Source organism: Papio anubis, chromosome 6, assembly GCF_008728515.1.
Source record: "Papio anubis isolate 15944 chromosome 6, Panubis1.0, whole genome shotgun sequence".
Taxonomy (NCBI): domain Eukaryota; kingdom Metazoa; phylum Chordata; class Mammalia; order Primates; family Cercopithecidae; genus Papio; species Papio anubis.
The window spans coordinates 74,713,173-74,723,485 of NC_044981.1; positions in this window are offsets into that span (position 1 = coordinate 74,713,173).

A 10,313-nucleotide genomic window follows, 5' to 3' on the forward strand; every position below is an offset into this window, starting at 1 on the left:
GTTCTCATTCTTTTCGTGTATTCATTAAAAAAAAAAAAAACGCAAAATTGATCATATACTAAGCTCCAAATAGAATCTCAATAAATTTCAAAAAGTAACAATTCTACTTGCCATATTCTCTAACTATAAAAATAAAATCAGAAATTAACAATACAAGACAATGACAAAATAAAATTTAAAATGAATCTGAAATATAAAATAATCTTAACCATCTAGTCAAAGAGTTAATTAAAATCACAGTTTAAGATACTGGAATTGTATCAGATGCCTCCTGTGTACCACCTTACATCCTCTTGGTCTCATCTCTAATTCCAGTTATATCTGTGGCAAATATTTCCACGTAGGTTGCAAACTGTTTTGTGCACAGAGCAGCTCACCTAAAGGGTTAGTCATACTCAGCACTCATGGATTATCAACTAGGAAGTGTGAGAAGGAGTCAGTGGAGAAATACTTCTCCCCTTTGTCTTTTGAGGAGACAATTCCAAGACACATACAGTACAATCCTCAGAATGTCCTTATCAATTCATTAATGCACACACATATTGGAGTTCCCTCCTTTCCCTGTTTTCTCTGGCCCCTCACTCCCACTTTCTGGGATCACTTCCCCAGCCTACTACTTGTACACAAGCTCTTGTCTCAGACTTACCTTTCCCTTTCCCAGGAACATAAGTCAGTCAAGTATGGTCCTGAAAAGCAAACCATTAGGGTGGTATCTGGAGCCAAATTCACCAGTCAGATGGCAACAAGAATTTCTCTGTGGTGAGATGAACGTCAAATAACAGAGAGATGACTGGAGACGTTACTGCAATGAGATTGCCTACAAGCACCGAATATATTTAACCACAGAATAAAGACTAAAGCAAATGCAGAATAAAGTATCAGAACAGAGTGCAAATGTTTCATGTCTTGATGGTGTGAAAATTACTAAACTAATAAAAGTTGGGAAGAAAAAGGAGAAAAAAATAGGAGCTAAAATAAGTATATTGCTTTCCTTATTTGTAATAGTTTAGAGTTGAAAGGTATCATTTAAAGCTGACAAACCAAGTAGTAGAAATATAAAAATACTTAACAGTATAACGAATAAGAAAGATAATATTATATTATCATCTAAAATCTATTGTTGAAGAGAAGGAGTCATGCAAAAGAAACATGCTTATTTTCAACAATGCCGAATATGCAACTTACAGACACTGCCCAAAGTAATAGAAGATCAAGGGTATTAGGCACTAGAAAAAAACCGACAGACTTTTCTTAATATCAGAAAAAAATACACACACACACAAAAGATAAATCATATAGTGAAAGATATTTTAAGAACTGCTAAAGCAGAGTACATAAAATAATACAACAGAAAAAAGATCAAACGTATCTGAATATCAATAAATGTCAAGTTACTTAACTTACACATTGAAAAAAAGATTTTCAGACTGGATCACAAAACCATCCAACTTTGTGTTTTACACAAGTTACACACCTAAAAGAAAATGATCCAGAAAGGTTAAAAATAAATACTAGGCAGGCACCCCTTAAAATAAAAATAGAATCAAGATCTTAATATCAAAAAAGGTAGAATTCAGACCGAAAAGCAAGCAATAATCTACAAAAATAAGGACTTTCTTAAAGCCAAAGGGCGCAATTTACAGTGAGGATATAATTATGAATCTTTTATGCATCAAATAATACTCCTGCATATTGAATAAAGCAACCATTACAGAAATTACAAGGAGAAACAGAAATACATTCTACTAACATAATTCACCACGTTACACTGAGACAATCATTGTCTCTCTATGGCCACCAAAAAAGTATATGAAAAACAACTAAACAGCCATTTTTTATTATAAATACTCAAGTAAAATGGGAAAAGATGTATATTTGCCTAACATAATAAATCTTTCTCAGCCCAAAAGTAAGCATCATGCTTAAAGGGAAAAGAGGAGAAAGCAAACCAACTAAAAAATATGTACAAGACAATTATGACTGCCATCACCATTATTATACAATACTATGCTGGAGGAAGAAGCCAATGCAATTAGCCAAGAGAAAGAAATTAGAGAGCTTTAAAATGGAAATGAGGACTTAAAACTATTATGTACCTGGAAAACTTAAAAAATAGCTTTTACATATACAAATACTAATAAGATATGAAAGACCACATTAACAATGGCAACACAAAGCATTAAAAATCGACAGAATCACAAGAAATGTGTAAGACCTATACAAAAAGAATAACTACAACACAGCTTTAAAACATTACTGAAGTAGGCCAAACATTATAAAAGCATTGATTTAATATTTAAATGAAAGCACCAAAATGTTATTTTAAAAAGCTAAACAAAATGATACTAAAGTTTATAGGCAAAATGTATACATAAAGGAAAACTCTGAAAAACTTGAGATGAGTAACAGGTTGGAGAGTCTAGTGTCACTAAATATTAAAATATATTTTACAGTTTCAAACATTAAAATAGGGTGATACTGGCATATGAATAAACAGGCAGCCAGTGGAACAGAATAAAAATTCCAGAAATAGATCCAAATACCTAAAATAATTTAGTATATAATAAAGGTGTAATTTCTAATCAAACTCAAAAGATAGGCTTTTTAACAAATGGTATCAGGCTAGGTGGATTGCCACTTGGAAAAAATCAGTTAAAGTTGTATCTCACAGTATATATATATGTATAAACTCTATAGAAAATAAAACTTAGAATGTTAGATAAAAATTAGAGAATCCTTTTATAACCCCAGAATGATTAAAAATAAATGACTGATAAATTTTACATAAAATAAAAAAGTAAGCACAGTAAAAAGAAAAAATACAATAAGCAAAATCAAAAGATAAGAGATGATTTGGAAGAAAAGTTTTTAAGTTACATCACAAGTAATTGACTAATATATCAATATATAACTCAATCTTAGAGATAAAGAACAATAATCTAATGGTAAAATGGGGAAAGGATATGAATAGGTAGTTCAGAATTGTATGACTCTTAAATGCAATCTCCAATTAAGGGAAATGCAAATTTCCTTACAAATATTGAGCTATCTATCAAAAAGGCATAAAAGGTACTTATACAGATGAGTGTGTAAATTGGTTAAAACTATGGTGGATAATATTGTAGTGTCTGTTAAACTAACAAATGATATACCTTCTGATCCATCAATTCCATTTCTGGAAATTTCTCCTACAGCTATACTTACACACATGTAAAACAAATGTACAATGTCATTTAATGAAACATTATCTGTAATAGCGAAGACTGGAAGCAACCCAAATACCTATCACAGGAAGACTAGTAAATTAATGTTGGTATATCCATAAAAATTGATTAGTATGAAGCTATCTCTTAAAAGTGAAGAGGCTTTTTATGTAATGATATGAAAAGATCACTGTATTACTCTCCTAAGGCTACTGTAACAAATTATCACAAACTGGATAGCTTTAAAACAACAGAAATTAGAATATTCTCTTACAGTTCTGGAGACTAGAAGTCTGAAATCAAGGTGTTGGCAGGGCCGTATTTCGTTGAAAGGCCCTAGGAAAGATGCTTCTCTCTGAGCTTCCTGTGGTTGCTGGCAATTCTTGGTGTTCCTTGGCTTGTAGACATCACTCCAGTCTGCCTCCATCTTCACAAGGCATTCTCCTCTGCACTAGGGCTTGATTAAATAACTGGGTACTACAGCTAGTCAAGTTGGCATATAGACTAACCATCACAATAAGAAATATAATGAATAAAAAATAAATCAATGTACACAAGAGTATATAAAATATGCCATATTTACAAGATGGAAAGAATCATAATTCATATTGTATTTGCACAAATTTTGGAAATGTCACTGGTTCTCAAGAAACCAAAGAAAATAGTTTTTTTATATATATATTTATGTACATTTGTAACTAGTTAGATTAAGGACAGGAAAAGGAACAAGAATGTATTGTATATCTTTTCATATCATTTTGATTTCTGAATCATGGAGTGTATTACCTAGCCAAAATATTTGATTTTTAAAAAGAACGTAAGATATGTGGTGCTGACAAGAAAAAGGAGGCTAATTAGAACAAGATACAAAGTCCAGAAGTGTACACATACATACACAGACACAAACACACACCAAAAATGGCATTTGGATGAGTTGGTTAAACTTTAGGTTAATTTTTTGTTCTTTTGTTTATCTGTATTGTCTATTTCTTCTATCAGCGTGTCTCTTTTGCACAAATAGAAAAAACAATTTAAAATGTCTTTAATACCCTTTGGCAAGTTTGGCAGAGGCAAACAAGGATCAAAGCCTTTTGAGAATAAAAAAATTCCTCATTTTCCCAAAAATGTTTAAAAACTGATTGCCTCCCCTGTTAAAGAAAACATTTTTTATCTTGAAGGATTTGCAGAGAGAGGAGAATGACGAAGGGCCAGGAACTTAATTAACTGTACAATTCAGATATTTATGAAACTCAGAATTAACAGGGAGAAATGAGCTTTAGGAAAACCATTTCCAAAGTTGAAGCTGTTTGACATGATCATTTCTTTGTTATTATTGTTTGTATTCATGCTTTTTACACACTGGGTAACCTTGTGCACACACATGGCTAAAAATTCCACATATGTATGATTAAGATCTTTGGTGTAGATCGTTCTGTTTGCTAGGCATGTCCATGGATATCCCACAACAAATTCAACATGTTTAAAACGGAGCTACTCATCAACTCCTACGTTCAAAATCTGTTTTTCTTGTAGTTTCCATTTCAGTCAGTGTCCCTGTCATCTCCTCAGTTACTGGGGGCTTCTTCTCTCCCTCTCTCCCACATTCAATTGATTACCAAGTGGTATCAATTCTCTCTCATAAATAACTCCATCATTCTTCTATATAGTATATGTCCACTGACTTTTTCATTATTTCTTATCTGCAATTCCTAAACTGTTTAATCTTCCACATCAGTATAGAAGTGCCTGTTTCAAAATGAAAACCTCATGTCATATTGTCATCTAAAAATCCTCTTATGATTTCTAGTAAATTGCATTATATAATAGGAGCTCCATAAATGCTTAATAATGAATGAATTAATGTACAACTGCAAGATGGGCAGTAGAATCAGGCATAGTTATTTTCATACTTTTTAGCCATAAAACAATTGCTAGAAAAAATGTCACCCAGATAAAGCCATTTGCTAGTCCTTAACCTCTGAAACAACTACCCATATCACATCAAACTATTATAGGTGACTGTCTCTTTTTCTTCATACGCTTCTTGATTTTATTTTACTAAATCAACCAGGGACAATGGTTGCAATTTATATAAAATTTTGAAATCAATTACACCAATAAATAATAATCATGATAATCACAATAGGATTTCTGCAGAGCTATAGATACAATTGAGATGTATTTGCCAATGGTGACATAAAATTCAGAACTTTTTCAGCTTCAAATTCATATACATTGAGCAACACAAAGAAATACTCTCCCTAAAATAAAAATGACTAATTCTCCATCTCCTGATTGTTATTCAAAACACATTGTTTATAAGTATACCTAAACACATTTCTGCAATACTAAAAGCATCCAGAGATATATAGCACTTACCTTGCTACAAATTTAAATGCAATCCTCACCTGTATTTTTATGAATTAATAAAAATGTTATTTGGGCAATCTGGGTTTTGCAGTTAATCAAGAGAATTATATCTTTAAGAGAATATCCTAGCAACCTCTCAGCAGCTAGGAAAAAATACCTAACTGACAATGTACACTGATTTAATTAATGCTGCTGGAGTCCACCAAACTTTGCAGTTAATCAAAAAGACACTTAGAAACAGAAATTAAGCTACAGCTGAAAATGAGAAATACTGGTGAAGGGTATGAAGAGAAAAATTTCATAACTAAATGAGAACTCTTTACTCTGGAGCATGTTTATCAATAAACAGAGTATCAAGGAAATTGATGAAGTTACGACTCCAGTGGGGGTGTCAAAACCAATATATTCATTACTCTAAGAGATTGCTAGTCCCAGAGCCAAAATTACACTGGGGTAATCACACTTTTACGGATACATTCAAAACTTGCAATGCCACTACATTTTCACTGGCCTGTCAGACTGTACATTTCCTAGTGGAGATGCATTTTATGGCACCTGAGCCTTGGAGAAATATGCTTCTCTCTTCTACATTTGGAAATAGATGTATTTTCATCCCTAGCCCTCCCCCACTCCATCATCAATATCAATGTTTTATATGGCCTGGTACTTGGCACCATATAAACACATTACACAGAAACAGGTCTGTTCTAGACGAGGTGGGTTTTGTTTTTGTAAGACAAAAAAAAATTTAAAAAGCCAAAGAAAGACATATGAAGACTTTATATAGCAAACAAAATCCAAACATGATTGACTGTGTTAGTAAATAAACACTTCCTCTAGATGTATGTAGGAATTTTTGTTTATATACCTTTGTCTTCACATACACTGAGGAGTGGATACATGAGAAGCAGGAATACTTAATTCTGTTTCATTTTTCTTTTTTTGAAATACTCCCTGTATATTGGCTAATTCAATTTAGATAATTTTAATATTTTTTAAAGCTCAAGCATAGAAACTACTTGACTGGACCATGAAGTACACACACACACTCACACATACTTTTCTCAAACTTTCAAAAACCTGAACACTTAAACTTGTTGCATTAAAAAATGAATGTTCACAAAGAACGTCAAATTTAAATCACATTGATTTGCTCTTCTTGAGGGAATGCTATAAGAATAATGTTTTGAAGCTTTTTCTGAAAGTTTGGGAATCATAGGTTATAATGGAGGAATGCTACATGAACTACCCAATCTGTTTGGTGCTCATTGTTCCAATAGAATTCCTCCTTCGTGACTAGTTCAAATTTTCTGACATGTTAACCACGCAGAACAGACAGTTACAGATCACATCTGGTTCAGTCACAAAATAAAAAAGACAGTGGCTTCTCTCCAGTCTAGACAGTGCGCAGTGTGAGGAGGCAAAGATGAGTCCATATACTGCACCTGCTCATTGTGATCACAAGCCCTAAGTGCTAGATTTAAATATAGAAGAACCTTCCAGGGTAGCCATTTCTGTACATAAAGGAACACCTACTCACCCCAACGAGTAGTACTTTAGAATAGTGGTTCTCAAATGAGCTGCATCAAGATCACCTAGGGGGCTTGTTCAAATACTGATTGCTGGCCCCTACCCACAGAGTTTCTTATATAGTAGGTCTGGAATATAGCCAGAGAAATGACATTTATTTTCTTTATTTTTTCCTTTTTTGAGACAGAGTTTTGCTCTTGTAGCCTAGGCTGGAGTGCAATGGCAGCGATCTTGGCTCGCTGTAGCCTCCACCTCCTGGGTTCAAGTGATTCTCCTGTCTCAGCCTCCCGAGTAGCTGGGATTATAGGCGCCCGTCGCCACGCCACTACTATTTTTAGTAGAGATGAGGTTTCACCATATTGGCCAGGCTAGTTGCGAACTCCTGATCTCAGGGGATCCAACCACCTTGGCCTCCCAAAGTGCTGGGATTGCAGACGTGAGCCACTGCACCTGGCAAGAACTGACATTTCTACCAAGTTCCCAGAGGACATTGCTGCAGCTCTGAAGGTCATACTTTGAGAGCTATTGCCAAAAGTATAAAGTGAATTTATTTAAATGATGTTGAATCTGTTCTTCAAGAGGAAAACATTAGCTCCCGTCCAGGGAAACACCACAATTTTCTGCCTTAGGATAAAGGAGCACATGATATTCATTATAAAACTAGACTTCAGAAATACGGGTCCCATTTTTCTATATTCTAGTCCCTGGTCATAATGTGTAAAGTATTAACACTAACAGATTTTCCTGGCCTATGTTCTTTGTTTGTACTGATCCTATTTTTCTACTGAAAATTATTTTAGATAAAGAGTATGAAGGTTTGTCCTGATTAGTTGGAGTTCCACTGTAAGTACTTAGGAGAGTAAATATTACAGGTATCACAGAGATTAGGAGCAAATATTGAGGCTAAATTTAAGACTCGGGGGGAAGCCTTAAATAAACCTTTTTTTCTAGGTGTAGTTTTCAGTAGCAGCAATTGCCTATATAAAAAACTCTTGGGTTCCTTATATCAAGGTAAAAAAAAAAAATCTGACATCTATAATGTCCTGTTATAGACTGCACAAAAAGTATACATAACCAGGATCAGTACCAACTGGAACCAGAAATGTGAAAGTTGGTATTCAGGTCAGTTAAAGAGAGAAGAAAGACAGTCACCTTTGGCCATGGTAGTTAAGGAATCCCTGTAGTTCTACTGGCAGGGAGACCAGCCTGAATTCTAATGCTCTGTCTTCAGACCACAGTCGGGGCTCCTGATTTGTATCTATTACCCTCCATGGAAATGGCTGGTGAAGTAAAACTATGTGTGTAAAACTGCATCTGCCACAGGCTGCTTGTCCACAAAAGCATCAAAGCATCTCCATGGAATACCTCTGTATGGGTCTGTAAAGAAGAGTCCCACTTCTATCAAAGACAGCAGATTATGAGGTAAGATACCAAGTGCAGTTTTTAAGATTCCATACTGACAAGCTTCTGTTGTTTTTAAAAAAAGTTTTGGGTGTTGATACAGAAGTTAATGCTTAAATAGATAATGCGCTCCCTCTACTGACATGCTTCATCATGTTACTTATTCTCTTCTCTCAAAAATACACGTCATTTAACCTTCACAATAACCTTGTAAGATAGGATCACCTCTATTTCACTTCTGAAAGATGTTAAGAAAAGTTAATTATTTGACAAAAGTTGTAATTAGCAAATGGCAAGCACTCCAACCCAACTTCTGACTCCAAAGTCAGTGTTTTTACTATTCTACTCTGATTGCTGAGTTCTAATTTTTATTTTGTCTTAGATTGAGGTAGATAGAATATAATCGCTTATATATAAATATGTATTTCAAAAATGTAGCATTAAGTATGGAAAATACATATTTGGGTCTCTAAGTCTTTTCTATGAATTCTAAAATGTAGATATCATATCCATCTTACCTCCTGCTGATACATCATTCACCCTTTAATAATCAATAAACTTCACAGTGCAACCCCATCATATCTTGTTAGAAAAATGCCTCATTCCTGGGAATAAGGAGTGCTGAACAAGTAACTAACTTTTAATGTTTATTCCCTATTATTTTTATTCCATATTATTTTTTGATTAAAATTTTTAATAAAAAAAGAATATTTTATGTCAAAAATTCCTTCATCAGGGGAACCATGCCTCCTCCATTCCACAAAAATCCTGTTCATTTCATGAAGTGGGTAAGAGTAGGGATCCATCCTTTCCCTGCACAAGACCACCAACCTTAATGCCGGGCACACAGCATTCCTTGGGCCAAACAGACTTCTGCCAGACTAGACTTTCTTTTTGTGGGGGGTGGGAAAAGGGGCATGCCAGATGAAGGAATGATGTGGGTTCAAGGCTACCAACTGTAACAACTGAAACATTATCAAATGTAAAGTTTCTCTGAAAATGAGACCAAGCAGTGGACAGAGTAAGTACTATTATTCGAACCTCCAGATCCAACCACACTTTATTAAGCTTTCTGGACTTGAGACAAAAGTAATTTCCTTATTTTGCTTAAGCCAGTTTGATTTGGGTTTCTGTCACCACTTAAAGAGTACTAGGCCGGGTGTGGTGGCTCACACCTGTAATTCCAGCACTTTAGGAGGCTGAGGTGGGCGGATCACCTGAGGTCAGGAGATGGAGACCACACTGGCCAACATGGTGAAACCCCGTCTCTACTAAAAATACAAAATAAATTAGCTGGGTATGGTGGCAGGTGCCTGTGATCCCAGCTACTCAGGAGGCTGAGGCAGGAGAATCGCTTGAACCCGGGAGGTGGAGGTTGCAGCGAGCCGAGATTGTGCCATCGCATGCCAGCCTGGGGGACAAGAGTGAGACTTCATCTCAAAAAAAAAAAAAATAATAAAAATAAAAAGTACTAAAACAAAACTCTTTCTAAAATATTTCTTTAGAGTTCTCATATTGAGGCTACTGAATGTAACCTACTACCTGTGTAATCTCATGGGCAACCTATAACATATATCACAATCTATTAGCTGTAACTGAAAATGGGACTAACAGTACTTATTTGGAAAAACTTTGTGAGGAATAAAGCACATAAAAAACGCCAACTGCCATGGCTGGCATTCAGCAAAAATAATTGCTCTCCGCAATTACTGTCTTTCCAAAACAACAATAGCAGCTAACGTTCACAAAACAACAATAGCAGCAAACGTTCAAGTGCTTCTGGGTCTAAGCAGTTTTTCCTGTATTAAT